This window comes from Temnothorax americanus, unplaced genomic scaffold (assembly GCF_048541705.1).
Source record: "Temnothorax americanus isolate GAGA-0224 unplaced genomic scaffold, ASM4854170v1 Scaffold63, whole genome shotgun sequence".
In the NCBI taxonomy this organism is placed as follows: domain Eukaryota; kingdom Metazoa; phylum Arthropoda; class Insecta; order Hymenoptera; family Formicidae; genus Temnothorax; species Temnothorax americanus.
In genome coordinates, this window is record NW_027509778.1 from 285,020 (window position 1) to 310,622 (window position 25,603).

Consider the following 25,603-nt stretch of genomic DNA (forward strand, 5'->3'; position numbering starts at 1 on the left):
ATTTCCTGGTGGCTTTTCCTGGATCTAGATCGACACCGAAACGATAACGCTCCTTCATCATTGACATGATAAAAAGAGCTAATGTATATCCGGTCATAGATAAATCATCGTTTGCGACGTTAATCATCGGGACGCTCTATCGTCATTAATATTACGGTATATTCATTATGCTAAGAACAGTTAACATCGATGTAATAAGATCGAAAAAGAAGCAAAGGAAATATTTTTTTGTCTACTTATCGTCTGCTTATCGTTGTCGTTTTATCTCGTTATTATGTTATTGCACATCTAATTAAATTTTACGCCGTTTCTCGAAGATTACACATATATGAATCGCATAAATCATAACTAAATTTATTTCACATTTATGAGTTATTTACATGATTATTGCTCATACTTATTATTTATTTATATTTATTATTCGTATTCGACGACACTTGGCGAGCTGTGCTATATATCTCTGGCTTCGCTGAGAGTCTCGCCACTTTTTTTCACCCTGTTTCGCCGCCCCGCCGCGTCGCGATGCCCGACGATCAAAGAAAATAAGGGTACAAACTAATGACGTGAAAGTCCAGCGCGCGAGTCAAAGTAGGCTTCGGCAATTTTATGAGCGCGGGTTGACCCTTAATTCGAACAATGACCAAAAGAAGGAGTATAACGATAATGTACAGTTAAGCGCCGGGGATTCTCGGGGGCCCGCCGTCTTTTCGGGGCCTTCTCCGGGCTGCTTCAAGCCAGGCCGCGCCACGCCGCGCGCCGTACTTACCTTCCCGAGATTATCCTTAATTCCTCGTTGTAACAGTATTTGCGTACGCGGCGCGATTGCGCTTCGCGGCCTAACGAAGTCGAAGAAAGCGCTTGATGATCCCTGGACAGGAATCGGATTCTCGTTGACGAATACGCGTAGTCACTAATTATCTTCGCGAGACGCTCGTTAAAAATAAATTGAATTTCCACACACTGTCACGTGTATGAAATTAACTGCCATTTCTTAATTACTTTTAGAGGAAAAGAGGAACGTTGCGAGCAGAATGACAGAAGTAAGAAATTAATATTGATAAACAAATAATAAGTAGTAACATATAATATATAAATAATTAGATTTTTATTAATATAATTATGAAAATAATATCTTCCTTGCAATAAAAATATTATTAATGAGTCAAGCGCTTGTCCCAATTTTTGCACGTGGAAGTATCATGACCCCTTCGTTCGTGCTTGCACACACATCAGTGAGAGAGGAGGGACCAGCACGTCGAGACGAGTTGGAGGAGGAAGGGGGACGAGGACCCGAGCCGAAGAAAAATAAAGAAATTGTTTTGCATGCGGCGCGATAAATATTCATGAGAGTTGAATTTTCTCCGGCGGGGACGATAAATCGCGTCCTCGAATTGCGAGATGAGTCAGTGTTCCACCGTCACGGCGGAGGCTGCGTCTGGTTACATGTTTCCTCCTTTATACTCCGAAAATATTGGGCCCATTCACGGATATATGTGCCGCGCCGGGGGGGGGGGGGGGGTCCTAACTGCCGAGGGGCCGGTCGCGCAGATAAAATTGCCCCCTTAATATTCGCTCTCTCTTTTTTCTTCTCTCTCTCTTTCTTTCTCTCTTTCTCTCTCTCTCTCTCTCTCTCTCTCTCTCTCTCTCTCTCTCTCTCTCTCTCTCTCTTTCTCTCTCTCTTTCTCTCTTTTTCTCTCTCTCTTTCTCTCTCTCTCCCCCTTCCCACTCTCTCCTCTTTCTCTTGCGCCTCTTTATAATTAAATATTACTTAAAGTGGAAATAAATTGCACACGCATCTGATAAACAGATCTGCGATTTATACCCGGGTCAATCGCGACATTAGGGAGAGAGTCTTTTATTTTTAAATCATCTTCAATTTGAAACATTATGTAGCTGCATAAAATCCACTTTCTTTTCAGTTAATTTCTAATAAAAAATATATATAATAATCTTAGGAGGCTCAAAATATTAAAAATTAATAAATAAATTGAAAAGGGCACAGAGCCGCAATAAGATGTTAGTGTCGTAATTTGAAATTAGTCAAAAATTGACAACTTGACAAACGTTTCGGCCTGACATTAGGCCATCCTCAGTGTAATAAATTAAGCATTACATATATCAAAAAATATATAAATTACACGCCATTGATCGCACAAGTTGTTTTATTACAATTTTCGATTAAAACAGCAAAAAAAATATATAGGGGGAGTCCGGGAGACTTGACCATAGAGAAGAGTTGAACCACTTCAAATATCTCGTTCAAATTTTGCGTCAAGCGCGCAATTGTTAAGTTGCTGTATTATATTATATTGTTGTATTAGGGTAGACCGGGGACAAAAGTAACAGGGTACAGTTGTAACATCGTGAATATTTCTTAAACTATAAAAGGTACATGTGTGGCACCGCGAGGCGAGATCCGCTAGATAGAGCGGCATTTGTTCCTTAGTTCATTGCCGCCCCTCGCGGAACGTGCATGTGTGCAGGAGAAATTACTTTTTTCCTTCCTGAAGTAAGTTTTCTTACGTGCATAAAATCTGAAATATTTTTCTTTCTTTATGCCGAAGATATAAGGTTTTATCTTTATATGTTTTAGTGATTATATCTATGTTGATGATTTGCATAATACGATTGACTTTCATTCAGATATTTATGTAAAAAGTTTACTTCGAATCATAAAATATCATTAGGGGACAATTGTAACATCAATGCCTGGGGACAGTTGTAGCGTTACAATTGTCCCGTTGCTCGGGGACAACTTCAACTTAACCTAACCCTTTAAATATATATATAATTATAAATAGTCTTTTAGTTGAGAAAACAGTATTATTTTTTTGTTTGCTATAATGTAAAAATACTGATATTGTCATGTAACAAATTATTTTATCATTAAAGTTGCATTTCTTATAGAAAATTCGTAAGATTGACTAATTAAACCTACTAAATAACCATTATTTTGTTTATAGATGATGTGGTACAATCGTTCCCTTCTGCTGTTACAATTGTCCCGGGGGTTGGGACGGTTGTAACAGTATTCCTCATATTCTTTAAACAATAATAAATTTTTTCCTAGTTACATTACTGAATTCAGCACAAGAAAATTTTGTAGTCAAATAAATTCTACATCTAAAGGTACAGGTCTTTTTTACGTAGATATTATATTTTAACTGTTATAAAATCTTAAACTCAAAATGTTACTTTTGTTCCCGGTCTACCCTATATATAAATACAACAATATAATATATAATACAGCAACTTAACAATTGCGCGCTAGGGCGCAAAATTTGAACGAGATATTTGAAGTGGTTCAACTCTCTTCTATATATGGTCAAGTCTCCCGGACTCCCCCTATATTATTATTATATATTATTAGCACAGTTATTTGTATATATATTAGACCATTAATTTATTAATTAGGTGGAAATTATTATTATTAACTTTTATATAAAGTTAACGACCATTTTGATAATAATTATTGCGTAAGAAAGTCTGATTTTTCTCTTAATAAATGAGAACTAGAAAGGGTTCAACGTGCGTCTTTACGAGGGCCTTGAGGAAACAAGTAGAGGATCGTTAAGATCGTAGGGCGTCCCGGCGCCGGGATACTCGATCCGGCAATTTGTTACCCGGCGGCATGACGAAATGCGTAATTACGCGCCGCTCAGAGTGCGAATAATTTTCAGAGCGTTCACGTGCGAAAAAGTATATACGCATCATTAATCTTGTGAGATGGAGGGAGAGAGAGGCAGAAAAAGGAGGAAGAGGAAGAGGAGAAGGAGTCGCGGCCGATAATTATCCACGCGTGGAATATCGTAAATCAGCGATTAGAAAAGCGCGAGTCCGATCATTTCTATCGAGACCTCGTGAAAGCAGCGTGGCGGTTACAACGTTTAAAGCCGTAAGTAGATACGGCATCTAGAGATGTATTGGATGCGGCTATTTGCATAATAAGATAATAAGACGTCCGTCCTCGCGAGATACTTTGTTACAGTAGCGTATCCGTGTAAACACGGACACTATATATACATGTAGCGATATGAGGTCTATGTATTCTTAGTAAAGTATAAATATATATTTTAAATTGTGTTTTCAAATTATTGGAAATAATTGGTTTATTAATTTTATTTTAATTTAGACTCTTGTAGAGATTTAGAGAGTTATTTATAAAAAAGATTAGAAATTATTTTAAATAAATAGTCTTTACATACGCAATTAAACTAAAGGTATAATATACAGTCGAACCTCGATAACTCGAATCTCAAGGGAACAGAAAATATTTCGAGTTATATATCGAGTATTTCGAGTTATCAAGATTTTGAGTTATATTAGAGGTGTGAAAAAAAATTCGACTTATAGAGGTTTTGAAATTATACATAAATAACTCAAAGTTATTGTAAAAAACAACAGAGTAACAAAAAGGTTTGTATTTCAAATTACATATAATATAATTGACATAATTGTGAATTATTTTTTAATACACATTTTATATTGCGGTCCAAAAATTTCGGAATTTTTATCTAAATTTTAGAATTAGTTTTAGTTGAAAAATATTTTTAATACAATTAAGTGTTTAATGAATTGATAGATAACAATTTATTCTATTTTGCCACATTAAAAATTAAGATTTAGTCTTGCTAAGGTTAATTACGTGAAAGGCTTTGTCGTACGAAAACGACATGCATTATCGATAAATAAATGCATCAGTGATGGATATTGATTTATTGCTGATATTGATTGATTTATTGCTAGTTTATACTGTATATTATTATAGTATATTGGAGTCCGGATATGTGACCTTTAGAAATACTGCGCAGCGACAAGTATATATCGACGTGATACAGAATAAATCGAGTCAAAAGGTGAGAAATGCGATAGAGCTTCAGCGAATAAGAATCACACAAAATTATTTATAATATGTGTCATTAACGGTGATCGCGTAATTGCAACGGAATACCTATATCCGCGGCAGCAATGTAAATCACTCAAGGTGAGGAGCCGTAACGCATCTCTTTCTGTTTGTCTATATATTCGCTTGTTTATATATCCTTGGATATCCTGAGAATTCTTATATATAATATAAACACAACATTCAATAAATAAAATTAAAAAAAAAAATAAAAAAAGATGATAAAGAAAATATCAGGAAGAAAATTAGAAAAATACATTACCAACAAATTAGTAAAAAAAAATAAAACATTAAAGTTAAAAAAATTCATATTTTATGAAATAATTGGTAAAAATAATATTTTTCTCTTCTTGCTTGTTATGTTCCAAAATAATTTATTTATATAAACGACGTAAATATATAAAGTAATAAATAATGAAAAAATTTAAAAAATAAAATAACTGAAGAAAAAAAGATATAGAACAGAAAGTTTGACATTCCGGATTTAATAAAATAAAAACATAAAATAATAAAAATAAGGCGGAATTTTAGGGAATATTTAGATAATTTATTTCATCTTAATTGTATTGCATTATATTCTAAATACAAGCAATCCATTTATTCCTCCTGGCGTACATTAAATTCCTAGGAAAATAGTTACATCCTGCGCCATTCGAACAACGTTGCTAATCGTCGATTTCCCTTGGCAGGATCGCGAGGATACGGCCGCGCGGCATTCGGTACTTAGAAAATCGTTAACTCGTCCGGCAAGTAAACCCGCTCGAACATCTAATTAAAGTATTAAGTACGTCGCGTCTCGCACGAGCTACGATTTACACGCTCCTCCAACACGCTCGCGCATATACAACGCGCCATCCTTCGCGCGAGGATTCAGCCGAGATATTTCTAGGCCAACGAGCTGGCCTACGCTGAGAAGAGTCCGTAATCTCGGTTTTCGATTAAAATTTTACACAGCCTGGTAACTGTGACTCGCTTGACGTATATACGCGAGATATTTCGAAACCATCTTCTCCTGCATATAACGCTATAATATCTAATGAGGGGATTGTTATTATCTTTTGCTACGCACCATTTACTTACGTGTCAATATCCAAATACTAAAATTAGAACTTAAATTAGCAATGAATATTTAAAAGACGCATTTTTTTTTATAAAGCATATAGTATAAGAAATTGAAATCGCTCCAAATTCACCAGATCAAGGTAGACGATTTTCGGAATACCTCCTGCGGATCTGTGATAAAACGGAATGAACTGTAAGACACCCAGAGACGTTACCCATCAAGAATTATTTTTATATTTTTATACGGGGAGGCATCTTCCGCGGCAGGAAGCGCTTAAATGCCTCGCGCTAAGTGGCGTTTACGATAATATATAATTTATGCGGGCAAAATTGCTCGCGATATACAAAGTAAAACATATTCGGGCTGTCGATTTTTTTTCTTTTTTGCCGCTGCTTCTAATTGAGTCTCATTCTCAGGAACTGACGTATATAATGATTAAAAAAAAAAAAAAAGAATAAATTCTGACGAGATAACCAACTGAAACAAAAAGTGACGTCCTAGCTTCCACGGTTCGGCGTGCAGCGGAAGTTATTTGAAAATATTAATCTTAATGCAGGCAACGGCAGGCAACTTTAATCCTTCGAATTCGGAACACTTTTTTCAACTTTTATTTAATTTAATATGGAGAATATTAAATTTTAATTAATTATTCCTCTGAATTGTTAATTAATCTACATATATCAAATGGACATATATTAATTCTAGTACTCGTAATTTTAATAGATTATTAGATTAACTGCCAATCTAAGATTTTTAGAATTAATCTATACTAACCTATACTAATATATAAAATATAAAATCCTTACGGGTGGTGTATGTTTGTGCGTTTTTAACTTAAAAACTATTGGACCGAATTTTTACCACAAGTACATAAAATAGGGGTAGAATTTTCCGGGAGTGCTATAGAGTGTGTAGTTTTTCGTTACCTATTTTCTGGAAACCGATTCTTTTAATTCTTATAGGTGGTGAAATTAAAAAAATTAAAAAAATTGGTTTCCAGAAAATAGATAACGAAAAACTATACACTCTATAGCACTTTCCGGAAAATTCTACCCTTATTTTATATACTTGTGGTAAAAATTCGGTCCAATAGTTTTTAAGTTAATAACGTAAGGAGAGGAAGAGGGAGAGGAAGAGAGGAAGAGAGAGAGAGAGAGAGAGAGAAAGAGAGAGAGGGAGAGGGAGAGGGAGAGGGGGAGAAAGAGGGAGAGGGAGAGGGAAAGAGGGAGAAAGGGAGAGGGAGAGAGGGAGAGGGAGAGGGAGACTGAGAGGGAGAGGGAGAGGGAGAGGGAGAGGGAGAGGGAGAAAGAGAGAGAGAGAGAGAGAGAGAGAGAGACTATTTGCGTGTCTTTACATATGTCCTCCGAAGCGAAGCCCGGGTAACCAGCTAGTTCTAATATATCATTTTACATTAATTCGTCTTTTAATTAATATACACTGGGCAACAAAATTATCGCAACAAAAATTTTTGTCAAAAATGTGCCCAACTTCAAATAAGCACAACTCCGCGAAAAATTGTCATATCTGAAAGTTTTTTTTTTTTTTTTTTTTTAAGGGTGAAGTCTGTACTTTAAAGAACCATTGATTTTGAAATATTTCATTTTCTCAGCTTTTTTTTAAAGCGGCATGAATTATTCTTGCTGCAAATTTCTCGCTCGTTCACTCGTCTCTTTACAAGTGGCGAACAGAAGCGAATCCAATCGCCATCAACATCGCGCGCAGATCACGCGTTAACTCCGTTTGAGACTTTTATCGTCGCTTCGCGGTTTCTACGCCGGTCGTCTATATAAAAACGTGCCGATGCGAGGGAAAATATCAGCGTGCAAAGCAACGCCAGGTTCCTTGGAAATTTCCAGTTTGCTCAGTCGTGCGAGACCGTAACTGGATTCAGGTGCGTGCGCGATTTTAAAGTTCGCAGAAAACCGCGAGCGACGAGCGCGGCGCGCGATACTCGACATTTATTTCACGTCGCGTGTAAGAAACTTGTTCTTTTATTCGTGAATAATTAACAATTACGCGTATTAGTCAATAATAATTACTCAGCAATTATTTTATCTTACAATTAATAATAATGAAATCAGTGGTCGTTCAATTAGCGATCATTATTTTTTTATACATATATAGGAAGAACTCTTGTTTCAATATATATTGCTAATTTTAACGTTATGAATATAAGAAATTCAATAAAGTAATGAAATAATTAGATATGCTTCGCATTTCGAGATATACACCTGTACCCGCTTGAAACCAGATTCTCGTTTTTCAGGCGCATTCTGAAACCTTTAAGATACTTGATAAGGCGTCCGACATGTTCCTATCGACCTTGCGTCTAGCGATCTTTTTGCGATTAATCGGAAGTTCCGATACCTAGGGCCGCGATATAAAGGATTTTCGTGCCGGGGCACAAATTTCACCGTTAGCCGACCCAGTTTCCGCATCCGTGTATAGATAGCATCCGGCATCCGAAAAGTGCCGAATTTCATTTCCAATTCTACCCGGCCCTCCATCTCGATTTCTTCGGTACACGACGAGCATCACGAGACATCCACGGGAGACAGGAACACGGAATTCCACGGCCGTTATAATGGCACGGCATCCCTCACTCTCTTCCTCTTTCTCTTTCGCGAGCGCGTCTTGCATTTCCTCCTCTTCCTTCTCCGTCGTCGCGACGCGACGCAATGCAACGCAAACGCAACGCCGCCTTTGATCTTATTTCCTTACGCGGTATAATTAAGTTCATTCCTCCGCGAGATTCTGATATGTTATGGAGCCAAACTCTATTTTAGAAATTCTATATAATTACAACTAGCGGATTTTGAGATCGTTTTTATCTGCTGTTGGAGAACGCTAATTCAACACTTTTTGTTATTTTTTTTTTAGATTCTGACATTTTGCCGAAATTAAAGGAGAGGGACGCTCCTATCTTTCACTACAACTATTATTAATTGATGACGTAAAAATGAGACTGATTTAAGTTAATTGTATTAGTCTAATTATACTTAATCATCTATATCAGCATATATTATATATCCGTATTACTACTACACAGAAAAAAATAGTTTTTAAATCAGGACAAATATATTCAAATCAACACTGCAATCATTGCTTCATGTATAAGCGAGGATATGTAATTTTCTTAATAGAACTTTATATTTTTGTGTTTCAAGAATATTATAATTTAATTGAGTATTATAATTGTCACATAAAAAATACAATATGATTATTTTATGTGTGATGATAATGATTTCTTTTTTTTCCGATTTCTTCTTCTTACCATCAAATAAATAAGGGAAAAACGCTGTAATCGGTCAGGACTGGATCTTGTTTGTCCGAATAATATATTAATTCTTGAGTGACTTTTTACGTACAATTATTTTGCCCTGGCAGACCACGCGCCGTTATAGATATATCCCGTTATATATATTTATATATTTCCCGTAATTTTCGCATATTTGTTTATTCCGAATTTTTTGTGTATAATAAATAAACGTCATCTATTAATCTTTTGGTATCATAATCTTGTTTTTTTTTTTTTTTTTAAGTTGTTAAAATCAATTGTTACTTTTAGTCACCAATTTAACTTACAAATTAGAATGAGATCCAGGTTTATATGATTTTTTTCAAAATAAATCTTTTTTACGTTTGTTGCGATACGTCTTGTGCATCGAGTCTGAAAGAGTGATAGAAGGAGAGAAATCTACGAAGTATATAGATTTCAATTAAAGCGCGATCGTGCTCTCGAAGCGGACGACGCCCGGAGCGGAGGCGCGCGGCGGGGCAAGGGAGCGACGAGTGGGAGTCGAGGAGAGAGAAAGAGAACATATCGACTCTCTTTACATTGCGATTGAATGCGGCCTCGCGGTGTCAGGTACATACCAGGCAGTTAAGCTTTTAGCCTATTTACCATGGCGAATGAACGAACGAACGGTGCAGAAACGAAGCACACCGACACGAAGCGTCGCTTCTCGTCGTCGTCATCGTCATCGCCGTCGTCGTTGTCTTGGGGCTGCCTGGTGTTGCGCAACCAGGTTGCCTGTGTTGGTCGGTTCTCGCTGGCGTTACCACCATCAAGCCGACCGACTCGGCTGACGCGAGAGAGGTTGGATGGAAGTATCCGCACGCCTACATCGCCCCGATCTGCCTGCTTGCCTGCCTGCCTGCTTGCCTGCTTGCCTGCTTGCCGTCCCCCGTATGCGCGAGGGGGCCCGCGCTCTTATAGCAGCTAAAGAGTCATGCCGTGTTCGGATCGCGCGCGTTATTGTTGCCCCAACAACGAGACAACCGCGTGCTCTCTTGGCGTCATAGAGGGCTTGGCAGTCATCCGCCTGGCTAGAGGAGCTACCGCCTACCACTTTCCTCGGGGAGAGCTATCACGAAATTAAATTTTATTACCGTTTAATATTCGGGACCGCTTCATGAAAGACTTGACCCGCGAGGAATAAGCTGAGGAAAACTTTCGTTTCTTAAAGCAGAGTGCCTAAAGTCGTCAACTGTGCAAAAGAGCTGCTATATATAGCGGCTATGCGAATCTTTGAAAAAGAAATATGGTTTCTCCTTTAGTTGAATCCTTCAATTTTTTGCTCTCTTAGTCAAATTAAACAGTATTTCATACGCGACAGATATTATTTTTTAAGTAAATTAAACTAAATTGTCCCAAGCTTGAAAGATAATGCATTTTTGCCCTATGTGTTTCTCTCTTCTCTTACTCTCTCTTTTCTTTACGCGACTGTTTCCAGCGTAAATTCCATCTACCGATCAATCGCTCTCGACGCCTGACGAAACTGGACAGTTATTTCGCCACGGTACGTTTGGTATCTCTCGGTAATCTCTTTTTACTCTTTCGTACGCCTTACAACACAATGAAATTAAAGCGATCTACCGATCCGGATCTTGGATCGTTTAGATCGAGCGACAGAAATTGCGCGCGCGCGCCTTGAGAATTTCTTCGCGTCGCGAGGAACACGAAATGCGTGTCCTGTCCGTCCGCGTATATCTGTGAAAAGCAGTCCCAGCGTCTCGTGCGGAGACTTTAACGCACTGGAACGCGACCTCGATGTCGACGCCGTCGAGTAGCCCCCGGGTACGCCTTCAACCTATTTACAGTGACCGATCGTTAGAGGCGATCCAAATGCGCTACCGCGAGAAACGCCGGCGTCATTAATCGTCGTCGGACCTCGGCTTGTCACGCTGTGCACATAACGCGCTCGCTTTTTGATCGACTACTATCCGTTTTCTGAACGCTCGGCCCGAACGCGGTTCCGACTTTCCTGGAATATTCGATTATTATTTGTCGCGTTTTTTTTACTCCCTAATTATGCAATTTGTCGTTCCGCGTGTATGCAAGACTCATTAATTCGCGAATTAATGGACTGGAGATCGATTTACGATTCTTAGATCTCGAGACGCGTACGGCGGCGTTTCCTTTTCCTTACGTGTAGCATTTCTAAGGCTGACGTTTGTTTATTGCTTCCTTAATCTTCAATCGTGTTATATTGTCACATCTGGTGTGCAAAATTTAGCAATTTCGTACTTAATGGATTATTAGATCTCGAGATGCGTTCAACGCTTTCTCTTCTTTAAATCCAGGCGTTTATTAGGTAACTCTTAAATTTTGAATTTTTGATTATACTATTCTTTTTGATCATAGCAAAATTTAGCCAAATTTAGCAATTTTGTACTTAATGGATTATTAGATCTCGAGATGCGTTCAACGCTTTCTCTTCTTTAAATCCAGGCGTTTAGGTAACTCTTAAATTTTGAATTCTTGATTACTATTCTTTTTGATCATAATTTGTCACCTTAGTAAAAATAATTCATTAATTTTTGAATTAATGCACTGGTTTCAAATTAGAGTCTTAGATCTCAAAATGCATTTAACATTTTACTTTTTATACATATACAGGGTGTTTCAGGTTAGGTCATTAAAACTTCAGGGTCTTATAGGAAATTAAATTTGGAACGAAAAGTTAAACATATAAAAAACGCATTCTTGAAAAATTATAGCTAATAAACTTTGTAAAATCATGTTTTTTGATGATTTTTAAAAATAACCCTTTATTTATTTGAAAAAAGTAACTAAATAAAAAATTGTATAGGTAATTAAATAAATTAAAAACATCAATTTTATTTAATTCTAATAAAGCGTTCAAAAGAAAATAAACTCAAAACAATGAAAAAAAGCAGAAACTTAAAAAAACCATCTTTTGATGGTCTTTGTATAAACACTACACATTCGTAGCGCTCGCTTTAGTGTAACAATTAGAGCTAGTTATTTTTAAAGATCATAAAAAAATGTGATTTTTTAATTTTTATTAGCTATAACTTTTTAACGAAGCGTTTTCGGACCTATGTTTATTATAGGAATTTTTTTGTTCCAAATTTAATTTTCTATAAGACCCTGAAGTTTTATTGACCTGACCTGGAACACTGTATAAGATCTTGAATTAACTCGAATTAATTATGAGATCTTAAATTTAATTCTTGTTCATGTTTTTATTTACTCTTTGATAACGATTAACTTAGTACAACAGTGATAATTATATCATAATAACAATATAATAAATATTGACGCAACATAATTGTATAACGCCATCTTAAGAGATTAAGGAATTTCTCTCACGGTTATTCTTTTCATCGAATAAAAATGACTTTATCAGATTCTCAGGCTGGAAAAGCGAAGGATATAATATCGATTGCTTCATCTCAATTCCGTTATGTCAATATCACGATGATGGTTAGATTTAACAAGGCCGCCGAATGACTGCTCGCGTAATGACGGCTCTTTTAATTAAACACCGAGGAAAAGAAGACAAAACTTGTGCTTTTTTCTTCTCTCGTTTTTCACGCGCCCGTTTGTACATACGAGCGAAAGATGCAGCGTCGCGTCAGACGTCGTTCTTAACGACGCAAGCCGACCGGCCGATATTATCTTTATAACCGATAATTACCGTCGTTCGTTTCGAAAGCGCTCCACCCTCCCGTGTCTCGTGTTTGTTGCGGAGGAACAACACATCGCCGTTTTCGCGGCGTCCTTGCCGCGCCGTGAGGCCCGTTCGGCTCCGCACGCAAACTGGGTCAGGCCGCGCCAGCCCGAGTCCGTTTTCTTTGACGAGCGGAAGTACGTCCAGAAAGCACACCGATTTGCGCAACCGATCAATCGCCCCCCTCGGGCGACGCGCGCCGCGGGACTGAAACGAAACTTGACAGACGCTCAGAGAAAGTCAAAACACCAGGGACTCTATCGTTCACGTTCAAATTACAGGAGAATCTCCATTAACCAAACTAACGGAGAGATGGGAGTATTCTGGCAAATAAAGTTTGTGACAAGACAATCTTCTTGTGAATGAAGTCTTTATTTCTTTTCAAACCTATATAAAAAAATCAATAAAAAATAAAGGACGGTTTTCCGTTCATTTCAGGAAGAAAAGATCCTAAACATACCCTAAACTGCTTCGTTTTCAAAATACAAGTTGTCAAAGACACACGCCCCTGGTAAATCTAAAAATGTTTTATCGGTATTAGAGAATGGTTCTTAATACGTGTAGGGGAGACCGGGGCTATCTGTCTACGGGGGCTATGTGTCCACAGTAGGTACTGCTATCTCAAGTTTTAAGAGACAGATGTCTTTACCATTGTAACAAGTAGTTGAAAAATATCCTACGTAAGATATTTAAATGTTGTTTGTTTTCTTGCGATGCCTCTCGCAGACGCTATGTACGTTAAAAAAAAAGCGAAAACAATTACTCACATTTTTTGACGGTCGAAAAATTTGCTGTGCGACAGTAGTTTAACTCAAATTAAAGTAAGCAATTCATAATATTACCAATTAATATATATTAGGTGTGAGAAGCGTCAAATCTTAATTCCGCATTATCTAAAATTGGCAACATATGTTAAAGACTGAAAAACGTGGTCGGGGCTAACTGTCCTATTTTTGATGGGGCAATGTGTCCACAATTCAATGTGTGACAAATTGTTCTTTTATAAATAGATAATGGTGCGTAACTACAAATGAAAGACTTTCCTTAAGACGGATAAGGTAGACATATATATAATAAAATTATATTTAGAGCGATATTAAAAAAATAAAAATTGAGCAAGAATCTTTTTGTAAAAACAGCGTTAAACTTTGGATTAAATGTTCGGGCTCTCACTCGTTAGTGTAAAAAAGTGACCTACGAGCCACTATTTGATCCTGCGATTCAAGAATCGTCACCGAATTTTTATTTTAAAAATACACATCAAGTTAAATATATGAGTTTGTCTTAAATTATTGAGTATTTTCTATTTCAAACGCTACCGAGGATAAAGTAAAAGCTCCAAATAAAAAAAAAAAGATTAAAAATTGAGGGGACAAAAGAAACTCATCACATTGATTTTGCAACAGACTCAAAATCAGTTTGACGCCACCGTATATAAAGAAAAGTCAGCTCTATACGCAGGAAACTTGTCAAAAAATCTACACAAAGTACCTACTACTTCTCTGACTCCAATGATTAGACAGTTTTTTAAATATTATATATTAATAGATAATAAATAATATTATAAATAAGTATAAAAATTAATATAAATAATGTGTTTTGTATTATGTGGACAGATAGCTCCGCATACGCTTGACTTGTCCACTTAAAAAATTTGCCTCAATTCTAATTATGTTTTTTTTTAATAGCAAGGTTGAAAGGTTATACTTATATTATTAAAATTTTAGCCAAATATCTTTATTAGTTTTTTAGTAAACTTGAAAAAAGCGTATAAAGTGTGGACATATAGCCCCGGTCTCCCCTACGCATACCAAATTTGAATAAAATATCATTAAACGTTTCCTTATAGATTTTCAACATTTTCAAATTTTTTTTCACAATTTTAATTCCTGTATTTTGAAAATGAAGCAGTTTAGAGCACATGTTTATAGGACCTTTTTCTCCCTAAAAATAAGCCACGGAATATTCCCTTCAATTTTTTGTACTTACTTAGGAAACACCCTGTATATAGTTGTGTTTATCAAATAATTAAAAAAGCATATATCTTCCCTAAATAAAATTTTACAAAATATATTATACAAAGTATATTATTTATACATTTATTTTTATACTTTTATATGAAAAGTTGAGTTTTCTTTTCTCGACAAAAAGAATCATTTAATTGCACGAAAAAGTTGCGCTCGATAAAACGAGTTTCTTTTTTAATCTGCTCCTGACGGACAAGTTTATCAGCGATGATAACCATGTCTGATTCGGCACAGGGGAAACCACATCGTCAGTCGAGCTATCGACATCTGCAACCAACGCAGCGGTGTCACGACAGTCGCGTTAATCGCGCGACTCCGCTGTGTCTCGATTCCGCTCCATTGGTTATGCATTAGCTTAGCTTTTTGTCTGCCGGCGCTGTCGAAATGCGAGTTCAAAGGCCACGCGGTATAAGGCTCGTGATCTTGCGGTTCCTGCCGTCACTGCTCGTGCGATTAAGTGGCATAATTGGGTTATACAATGCGGCTATAAATAAGCCAAGCACACACACATTCATGTCTTTTATTTAAAATCCTAAAAATCTATTAACGTAAAAATATTCTAATCTAATAAAAATTAGATAGACACTGTCAAATTTGACAGTGTTAAACTTTAGAAATTTTTTAAATCTCCTAATTTAATTCATATATAGAATTATTTAATTATTATTTTAATGATAATATAAATATATATAGATTCTTGGGATATTTTCAAAATTAGACCGTTACGTGTGCTAATCTATCGTAAAATAAATTGAAAAACTTTGAGGCCGAGATCGGGGATACTTGAAAGCGTCGAAACCGCGCGGTTTTTGTCGCTCATCATCAAAACGGTATCGTCCGGACGACCTCGTTAATTGCCGATGCTAATTAAGATGTGCACAATTCTAAGCGCGCCTCGCGCTAATAAGTACACCGTGTAGTAACGCGCGGTGACATCGTCATTAAGTTGCACCCAGCAGCGTGTGTATTCGTGTACGTGCTGTATTCGCGGCACGTTCGCGATTTTGCATTAACTCTGACAACCGAGACGAAGTACGAGGGCTTTCCGCGGCGGTTCCGCGTCTTTTTGCGTGGATAATCACGTCTTCGATTCCGCGCGGTGCAATATTATTAGCTCAAGATGCAGCGGAACAAAAATATTTTATACATTGTTGCGTACAGACGTGGCGTGTAATTTTATACAACGCGTATAGCCAAACGAAAGAACATTAGCTCGGATCGGAAAAAATTTAATTTCAAGTAAAAGAATTTTAAAAATACATATAGGAGTTATTTAGTAATAGGAGTAATAGGAGTAACGAGAGTAATGAAATAAGTTAAAAAAAAAAAAAAAAATTAATTCTACGGTACTTCTTGTGGGTGTCGTGCTTCTTGAACGTTGCGTTATTTTGCCTAGGAATGTGTTTTCCTGATGGATATTTACTGATAGTGCGTGAAACTATTCACGGGAGACAACACATAGATTATGCAAAACTTTTTAACAATATACATATATGTCTTCTTAAAGATTCCAGAATATATTTTGTTATATATTTAAAAATGTTTCTTGTATTTTTGAATTTCCAATTGTTGCAACTTTCCGAATTGCTTAGTTTCAAATTTTTGAAACTTTTATATTTTTCGAAACACTGGGTGACTAGCTTTTCGAGGATACTGGGTCAGTATACTCGACGAGGCTGCATTTTCTTCTCAACCTCCGCAATGGTCCGCCTTTGTAATGGTCTAAACCGCTCTTATCCGGTGTTCTAATTACACCCTTAATTACACGTGCACGCCAAGGAGTCTTTTCATGGCACGGTGGAGTCTGTTCACCGGCATGAAGTCATTTCCTCACAAAGCTGTGAAATTTATTAAAGACAAGAAAAGGAGAACTCACAAAGTTCCAGAAATCTCATAACACATTTACAATAAAATCGGAAAATAATATTTATATAGATATATGATTTAAGATAAATTTAAAACGATCGAATTTGATTGAAACAAGATCATAAAAATGGCTTCTCATTCTGAAAAATCTGAAAAACATTATTGAATTTTTTTCATATATTTTTCATACACATTTCATACTTTATTTTCTCACTGATATAGCGATGTTTTATGCATAATCAGATAGAATACTTTTCACTCATCATCTTTTTCTCTTCCAGGGAACCTTTGCCGTAGTGCATTCGTCGACATTGGAATTTCGCGGTGAGTCTGCATCATATTTTCTCTCTTACGTTCTTATTCGTAGCGAACAAAGGTCATTATTTTTTTTTGTTACATACGTATATTTATTTTTATAAATTATTCGAAAATCTAAGAAAAAAATTTGTAATACGTGTATCAAGATGTGCCGACGTTATTCGCACCTGTTAGCGTGCAAGTAGATCCCCTCGATCCTGCACCTATGTCGAAACGACCGCTACGGCGCAGCAACTCTGTAGAAATTTCTCTCTGGCAGCGGTTGCAAACCTGCCCTCGGCTACGACGCCGGGCTCTAAGCTCGCTTCTGCAATCGCCTCGGCTAACTGCCTGCGACTCTCCGCGTTATGCATCATCTCGCGTTTTCCAGCTGGTAATTATCGTACCACTGCCATCCCGAGGCCTTAGCCTGCTTCTTCAGCCCGCTTCCTCCGACTCGAAAATTCTGGCGAAATACATAGACTCTCGTTGATCTCTCAACCGAGTAATAAGTAAGATGTAGGTATATCAGGAGTTACCGAAGATCTTTCACATTACAGACTTTTTGATCGATTTAGGATCGATCTTTCTTCGACGTAAACATCGTACCAACCGCGGATTTATGAATTGCTTAATCGTTCTTTATAGAAACTCATGAATGGGTAACCATCTTCATAACATGACACGATTATTTTTTTTTTTTATTATTTCTTTTTCTGCGATAAATAATTAGCTTTAAAATTCCACCTTTCTACATTATATTTGTACAATAAATTTGAAATTTATTTCGAGATTATTCTCCTCTCGGTCAATTTCAAATGGATTTAATAGAGTCCGTTGTAATAGAGTCTTAATTAACAGTTACAAAGATAAAGTTACAGAGTCAAAAATTAGGTAAGTACGTTAAACAATGATCAAATTTACCCTAAAAACTATGATTGAAAGAACATCCGGTGATTCTGGGACACCATGTATAACGCAACGGATAGGTGCACCTCGCTATAGGTGAACCACTCGACTATCAACCTGGCAAATGTCAGAGTATCCTGCCGTCGTCGTCGGAACCTGTCCTGCACTCGTGCAGGCTAAGTGCGCGCGCGGGCGCGGGGAAATATTAGACCTCGCGAAACCCGCGGCTAAGTGCAACGTGTAGATTACAGCAACGCGGTGCATAATTCAGAGAGTCGTGTAGAATCTATGTTGAATATATCTGGAAATAATATGTGTTTGATTGCCGCTTAACCTACAATTTAATGGAAATTAAAATTGAAGAAAAATCCGGACTTAGGAAATTTCAAAAGGGATTAAATTTTTTTACACGATTTAATAAAATTGAGAAAAACTCGGAAATTCCTGAATTAGAACGCAGAATCTAAAGTTTAGTTTAAAACAAGTTTAAAATACATTATTTAATTTGATAAGATTTATAATGTAACAAGTTAAATTATCTAATACGATGTACACACAACTTGAACAAATAGAACATACAATTTATAGAATGGAATTGAAATTAATTCTGAAGAGGAAGCTATATTTATCAAGTATTATTTATCATGATAAATCGATAATTCATCAGCAAATGGATGGAGCAGATTTTGCCTCGATTAAGCGAACGACTTCGTCATCGCGAGAGGAATTTGTTTACGCGCGTGTACGTGCGCTTGCGATTTAAAATTCGACCATGCGTTTCGCAACGAGGTAAATAAGCGTAATTACGAGGTTTAAGGTTTTTGCGAAGTCGACTTCTCTTTTTCTCTTTCTCCCTCCTTCTCTCCCTCTCTCTCTCTCTCTCTCTCTCTCTCTCCGCTTTTTTCATTAATTTCGTGCTTAATCTGTCTCGCGGAGACGTTCCTCTCGCGCTTGTATCGCAATATCAATAAGCAAGCAAGCAGTAACGGAAAGAAACGAGAGTAAGAAATCGATTTTTTTTTCTCCCATCCATCCAGAACATATACATGTGCATTCGCCATTAACATTCCGATAGAAAGCGGTGACTCATTGCTGCCCATGGTGTATTTTAAGAGCGTCTAGAAACTGATGAAAGTCATTCAGTGACAACTTCGTTCTATAATTTAGAGCCCGATCGTGATTCCGAGAGCATATTTACGAGACCGCTTACCGAAAATCTCAAGTTCTCTATAAGAGATCGATAATCGAAAGTATCTTTCAGTTATTCGCTGTTATTAAAAACTATACAAGCTGCAACCGAAAAAACAGCATGACTAATTTCTCAATTTTAAACTTGATTCTTTTGAATAGCTAAAAATACTTCCCGTACAAAAATATGACAATATAGAGAATCCTCTATATAATTTAATTTGTTTTTATTTTTTTTTCATGTAGAATCGCATCTCCTTTTGATACGCAAAAGAAATTGATATCTCCAATAACGGAGCATGAGAGACGACTGAACTATCTATCTCCGAAAATCAATGGCTCGATCTCTCGCTGCTCGTGACGTTACGTCGCTATCGAGAGGTCGGCGATGTGATCGATAACATTCAAATCAAGCTCAAAATCAGTTAACGTTCAGAAATATTTTGTGTCATGTACGGGGGCTTGATCGATTGATTTAATCCGCCGCAATCCTATAAACATTAATTTTTTTGCTCTGTGCGGCCAATCATCGAGGACTAGGATCGTCAAGGAGAGAAATTCAACGGGCTCTCCTCGTCGTACGACGTATTTTATGGCGATGACCTCACTGTGTCCTTCCACTGTCTTCCTCCGGGCATCGCCAGCAAAAAGGACTATTAATAATTTGGTTTGCTTTCTCATTCTGCTCAATGAAACGTGCAAAGTATTTGATAATTGACAATGTCATCGGAAAAGAAACAGTTATATATGTAAATTTTACGTTATTTATTATATAATAATGTTTTGTATAATATTTATAAATTATCATTAATTTTATAATTTATATTATATTATCTTCAGTCTTAGCAGGTATCATAAATTTCGTTTAATTTTGTGTTCGCGAACTTATATTTGATAGTCTTTATCTATATGGTTTTATTCTTAACCCTCAATTAGCACACATATGCTAATTCGCACCACTTTTTTTTTGTTCAGCACTTTATATATTTCAATTTTCCATATAAAAATCATTTCTTTTTCCTAAAATAAAATGCACTACTCGATTGCCAGGGAAATTTTACATAAATTTTTATTAAAAATGACTGAGATACGACAGTTAAAAGTTGTCAAAATGAAAATCTCAAATCGCACTAGTGTGGCATTTGAGGTAGCCCAACCGAAGTGTGCTAATTGAGGGTTAAAAAATTATCAAAATTAAAATATTGACTAGGAAATCATATTAAACGTATCATTCAGATATAAGATTTTATTATCACTATTATTAATTGCAGTAATGACTTTTATGTCACGACGTCTGACAGACGTTGATAATTCTACATAGTAAAAAATTTTGTGTAGAATTTAACACATTTCACATGAACCAATTTATCCATTCTAATTTTTATGTTATATTTAACAGAAGGCAAATATGTATATAAATAACGCAAGTAATATGTAAAAAATTAACACAAAATTGTAATATGGAAGCAAAGTTAATGTTAAATTAACATATTTATAATGTTAAATTTAATTAGAATAATGTTATTTTTTCTTCTCTTTTTCTCACAGGAAACAGAAAACGATATCTTATTTTATAATATATGTATGGCATATAAAAAACATGTCGATGGAAACTTTTTATAGAGAGGAAAGTAACATATGTCACAAAGAATTCGTGCATTTACATATAAGTTGTGCTATTTTAACTCTTATTTTAATTCTACATTATTAGAAACGATGAATTAACTTAAAGCAGAAATTCAAAATAACACAATGACAATATGTTACATTAACATAAGTGTATGTAAAAAATTTAGCAAAAAAGTTCTACACAGGTAGATTTTAACACAAATACCAAATGTTTTTTAGTGTAGTTTTACTATTTACTGAAATTGATTCACTTACAATTAGAAATGAAAAATTATTCCTACTACTGGTGATGATTAGAAGAAAAATTTAATTTTATTTTACATAATTTTTCTAAATTCTATATTACTTTTCTGATGGAAGACTTAGAAACAATGTAACAATGCATCTAAAACGCGCGCGTTTTAAAATGACGTTATAATCTAAAGGTGACTCTCTCTCAATCGAGAGAATACTTTGTATAGCCTACGTCGTGCACGATAGTCACGTGGATTACAAAAGCGTCGGTGTTATTATGCGTCGCGACGCGACCCAGCGCGTCCCAGATATCCCCCGCTCGCGTAAAGCGGCGATTTCGACGAAGCCGAAGGAGGAGACTTCAACGCCGGCGTACACGCGATCCCACGCTCGCAGATGCGTATCTCCGCGCCTGCCTTCTCGATCTTGCCTTTGTTTTGGCCCGTTCGCGTTGTGTTTCCTGCCGTTTTCTATTTCGCGGCCCCTGCCATATTCCGTAAGCTCAATTATTATTATTATTATTATTTTTTTATTATTATAATCAATTACCGTTGGAGCACAAAACCATTTTGGTATTAACCATTTTTGAGACAGAATATGAGGAAATTGCCCTAATTGCATTGAATGCAAAAGCGCTGTGATTTGCTGTGTTTGGAAAATCAAGGAAATTATAAACCATTACTTTTTTAATTTTAACATTTAATTTCTTGTTTTTTTTTAAATCCGTCAGATCACAGCTGATTTAAGTTTTAAACGTTATGTCATTAATTTCTTAAATTACAAGATTTGCATATTAAAATTGTTTTAAACATATGAAAAATTAAATCTATAGGAAATAGAGAATGTTTAATACAGAAATTCAAAAATATTTATAAAATTTGGCAGCTAGTGGTTTATTTGACTGAAACAATTCAAATTTATTTTTTATATATAAATTTAATTTAAATGTTATTTAACTTTTAATAAATTAATTAAATTCTTTGTATAATTTAGCTTTAGCTCGATTGATTTTATGTTTGTGACAAAGTCCACGTTTATGGGGTTCTAAATTAAGATCAAAATAGCGAGGAATGTAAGCCCGCGGATTTCGCCGGCGCCAGAAATAGCGGTTACGACGCTTTTAGACGCACTTTTATTTGGCGACTACATGTCCAGCGTGTTTATGCTCGTAGATAAAGAAGGGGGGCGGTCGCGTCTTTGTCCCGCGGCGCGTTTTCTCGAAAAAAACAAGCGCTGTTTCTGGACACTCCTCACCCGGTGTGCCAGACCGGAGTCAAAACGATCAAAATTCCACGCACGGTTTCCCCGGACGAAAATAACAGATTCATCCAAATTCCATGAGCGACAAACGACGAGAGGCAAATCCCCTCATCTTTTTTTCTGTAGTCCTGCCGTAAGAATGCCTCTAAAGCAAAATAAAAATCGCTCTTAGAATCGAATCCGGCGACTCCGACCGGCTCATTAGGCATTTTTTTTTTTTCAGAAACTCCATTCGGGCTCTTGCAAAATGAGTTATTCTCTGTTCGAGGGGATATAAAAGCAAAGCAAATATATATATATATATTTTTGCATTTATATATATATATGTCTATTTAAATTTAAATTACATTTGAGTCATTCGAAACTAAAAGAGTTTTATTTCACAAATTTAACGAAATCTTAGAGAAATATTTAATATAATATCTCATAAAATAAATATCTATATAATAAAAAGACAAAATTTTAGGGGATGCTGGAGCCGTCTGTTTTACCGCCATTTTTTGTCGTCACGTAGCGTTGTATTAATTTGACAGAATTAAAAATCCTTCTCCAGAATTGCAGTACATACATTAATGATTCGGGGGAACTCCGATTTTATATAGAAAACGAGAAAAAATTACGGAAGTACAGATTTTCTTATTCTACTTTTATCCCAATATGGCGTCTCGAGTTGCGGCGAGCTGTCAGCTCGTCACAATGTATTTCATATAACAGATATACCATTGGTGCGAACGCGAAAACAAGTTCTCCCGAATTGCACAACTAGAAAAACATCGATAAACCCTCCAAATCAAGATTTGGAAGCGTAATATATAAAAGTATATTGTCGATGTGCATCGTGCGTATGTGTGCGTGCAATGTAGCGTGCTATCTTTGTTTATATCTTTGTCTATACAAGGACAGATATAGTCGATAACATAGAAAATGGTAATTTTGTCGGTTATACAGACGGCTCCAGCATCACCTTAAGGGGATGCTGGAGTGACGGCCGAACTTCCTCGGTGTCGATAATGTCAACATTTCTAATTTTGTTTTCTCTATATCTGTCTTTGTCTAACGAAATGACATCTGTCCTTTGTTCGATTGCTGCGCCATCTCTCGCTACACGCAATACTACTCCGCACGCATACATACATATGAGATTTTCAGGCAAATTTTTCTCTTATACTAAAGTTTCTCATTTCTGAAAGCACAACATTGTTTTTTTTTGTAATTCCGAGGGTGCTGTATGCTTATTTTATACGTACAAAGTCTAAATTTTTATGTGCAGCAAATGTTGTCACGAGTCGAACTATAATTTTTCTATTTTTTTTCGTTTTTGATGTAAAATCGACTGTAGCACCCTTTGTTTTTGTGCGTACTTTAATTCTGTAAAAAAGTTTTTTTAATTCCGTAAAGCCAATTCAAAGTTTAGCCTGCTATATAAAAAAAATGTCGGTAATTCTTGCCACTCCAGCAGCCCCTTAACGGCTGACTTTTTTGTAAGAGTTTAACACACGACTCATGGTGGATTAAAGTTAGCAGGTATCAAATTTATGAAATTGTGAAAAAAATTGTTTTTACAATTTTCCTGCCCTCTAAACTACCTCTACATACAAAAGCCATCCATAAACGTAAAGACGTTGTAATCTAATTTCCCATTATTTTATCCTGATCTAAATTGTAGAAAAAATACTCCCCCCAGAACATGCAGGTATATTATAAAAACCTTACAGACTATTACTACGCTTATATATAAACCACCCTTACCTATTGAATAAAACATCCCCGTAGTTCAGAAATGTTACAAGTCGAAAATCTGGCTTACATTATTCTCAAATGAGAAAAATTTCACTAGGACATGGAAATCACCTCCAAGCCATCTCGTTGAAGATTAGCCACCCCCAAGCCACTCCTTTGAAAAAGATGATAGAATGACTATTCTAAACGCCCATAAAGACTGATGTTTTTTGGCGTATTATCACTGTTACTTTTCTCTTTTTTGTACATAATTTTGGCTTTATTTCAAAACCTATACATAAACTGAAGGTAAACAAAAAAATATTTGCCTACACTTTGTGCTCATTTTTTTGTAATTGTGGCTATTTGACGGGGTGTGTCGCTGAAGGCTTGCTACCCTCAGGTTCAGCAATTTTTTTGTATTTAGAGCTTATCTTTCTTTTTATAAAATGAGATTTTAATGAAGTCAATTGATTTTTATGGCAAATATAATTTTTTATAGTAGGTGGGCCACTGGTTGAAGAGTTAATATAACGTCTTTCTCTCAAACAAAACTTTCTATTTCTGAGCAAAATTTTTATCAACTTTTATAATAAAATATTGTTTCCATATATAAACATTGTTTCATTGTTATTTCATCATTAGTTGATGGTTACCCGGGGCTTCGCCCGGACGTCTTTTTTTTTTAAACGACATTATTTGTGTTATTACATTTGTGTTCTAGTTAATCTTATCCACCAATGTATGATTTATAAACACATATTTTTAATAACTTTCCACGTCACCTATGAGGTACTATATATTATTAACGCGTTTTTTAGTGGTATCCCCAGTATTTTAAATTCTTTAAAAGAGTCGTACTTAGTAACTTTTCCTGTTCAGATTTTCCTAATCAACCAAATCTTAAAGATTTATATATGAAATAGAGGTAGAAAGGACTGAAGAACATAATAGAATTATAAATAGCCCGATATCTCAAAGCGGAAATTAAAGCAACCACGGACATTTATCAAAAGATTAAAAAATTTATAAAGAAAGAACTCTTTTACCGATCCTCGCTAAATTTAATAATAACCTTCCTTAAATGATACTCTATCCATCAAATAACTTATACATTTTTCAGGCAGAAATCGGTACCCCCTTCACTGATCCTCGCCAAATTCAAAACAACCTTCCTTTAATGATACTCTATATAAGATGACATGTATGACTTATACACTTTTTAGGAAAAAATCGGCAACTTTTTCACCGATTCTCGCCAAATTCAATACCAACCTATACCTTTAATGATACTCCATCCATAAAAAAAAATTTAGTTCAATATCTCAAAATTTGCGGAAATTAAAGCAATCACGTAGATTTTTTTTAGACAGAAATCGGTAATCTCTTTATTATTATCTATCATCCATAACCAAATTTAAAGAGAGAGAAATAAATAAATAGATTATACAAAGATACATTATGCTACTGTTAAACATAACTAATTAATGAATGGAAATATTTGTATCATATAAAGAAATCGAAATCT

General features: G+C 35.8%; 1 protein-coding gene across 1 annotated transcript in view; it reads right to left on the reverse strand.

Annotated features, from left to right (window-relative positions):
• Positions 1-25,603, reverse strand: part of LOC143905509 (uncharacterized) — a 59,101-nt gene that overhangs the window by 22,060 nt on the left and 11,438 nt on the right. The window lies entirely within an intron of this gene.